Source organism: Propithecus coquereli, unplaced genomic scaffold, assembly GCF_000956105.1.
Source record: "Propithecus coquereli isolate 6110/MARCELLA unplaced genomic scaffold, Pcoq_1.0 Scaffold297, whole genome shotgun sequence".
NCBI classification, from domain to species: domain Eukaryota; kingdom Metazoa; phylum Chordata; class Mammalia; order Primates; family Indriidae; genus Propithecus; species Propithecus coquereli.
The window spans coordinates 517,246-519,089 of record NW_012148585.1 but is presented as its reverse complement, the minus strand read 5'-3'; positions in this window follow the sequence as shown (position 1 = coordinate 519,089).

Genomic DNA, 1,844 nt, shown 5'->3' with positions numbered 1-1,844 from the left:
ACAGGCATGCGCCACCATGCCCGGCTAATTTTTTCTATATATTTTTAGTTGTTCAATTAATTTCTTTCTATTTTTAGTAGAGATGAGGTCTCACTCTTGCTCAGGCTGGTTTTGAACTCCTGAGCTCAAACAATCCGCTGGCCTCAGCCTCCCAGAGAGCTAGGATTACAGGCGTGAGCCACCGCCAGGCCTCATTGTCATTCTTAAGCAAAAGGAAGAAAAGAGTAATTCCACTTAAAGGGGCAAAGGGAGAAAGGACAATCTCAAAAAAAAAAAAAAAAAGAAAGAAAAGAATGAAATATTTCCCATAGATATATGCTTTTGTTTGTGTTTTACAGTTCTAAAAATGATTGCTGGGACGTACACTTCTTGGAAGATGAGGTAGAGGTACTTTCTGCTACCAGTATGTGTAAGTAAAAACCCTTCCATAAGAAGATTCCAAAAGATGGAGAGAATAAATAAGACTTGCTAGAGACCTTGGGACCCAAGGAATAGGTTATATGATTTTTCTTTTAGCCCCATGTATTCCAGTCCGAATACTGGAGAAGCTGATAAGCTGAAAATGCCAGTAGGAATATACAATATGTTCAAGAAAAGATTCCTTTCTGTTGTTTAAGGACCAGGAAAGTGGCAGCCTAGCAATGCAGGAACTTTCAGACAATAATTATTCTGTTTTATCCAAATACCACAGAAAAAAATGTGACACTTCCTCCTGCACCAACACACACATGTGCCAGCAATGTTGAGTGGAGAATCTAGGCTTACATTCTTGCTGGACTGTAATGAGGCATCCCAAGCCACAGTTGGGTTGGTATTAGAGAAGGTTGAGTAGGAATTTGGAACTTTTAAACCCAGTGGACAGTAACAAGGCCTCCTAGTGTCAGTGGAAAGCAAATGGGAAGCCTGGAATCTTATCCCCACCTGGTAGTAATGAGGCACTCTTCTCCCTCCTTGTTGGGTTGATGTCAGAGTCAACCTAGTTGAAAGTTAAGGACTTTCACCATTAGTAGGTTTTTAAAAGTTCACCCTCTCCTCCCCTGGTGTCAGTTGAGGCCACACGTTGGGAACACTATAGCAAGGTGACCTTCCCAGCCAGGGTAGCATTTGGGAGAGCCTAGCAGAGGAGCTTTCCACTCCCCTGATATAGTAAAAGGATCTCCTCTCCCACACCCAATATCAATGGAGTCCTGGTGGAGAACCTAGAGTCCCAACCCACCTACCAGTAACAGGACTTCAATTCCCCTTCACCAACCAGTGTAGGGTCAGAAAAGGCCTGATAAAACACAATCTTTAAGTAAGATCCAGAGTCTTATAACAATATCACAAATATGCAAGTTTTGATCAAAAATCACTCTTCATAACAAGAGTAAGATTTTAAATCGAATGAGAACACACAATCAGCAGATATCGAGATAAAGATTACACAGAAGACTGAAATGTTTGATCAGGACTATAAAACATCTATCATAAAGATACTAGAATGAGCAATTATAAACATTCTTGAAACAAACAAATAAAAACTCTCAGCAAAGAAATAGAAGACATAGAAAAATAAATAAAAAGAAATTTTAAAACTAAAACAAAATAATCAAAATAAGAAAACTAAACTGAATACATAAGCTCGACAACATCCTGGAGAGGAGAGAGGAATGGATCAGTGAACTTAAAAATCTAGCAATAACAAGTGCCAAATCTAAATAACATGAGAAAATAATCTGAAAAATCAAAACTTGAGGAAAGTAACTACAATAGAAAAGATCTAATATTGATGTAACTACAGCCCCTGAATAGGATGAAACCAGGGTTGAAAATGAAAAATTGTTCAAAGAAATAATTACTGAAAA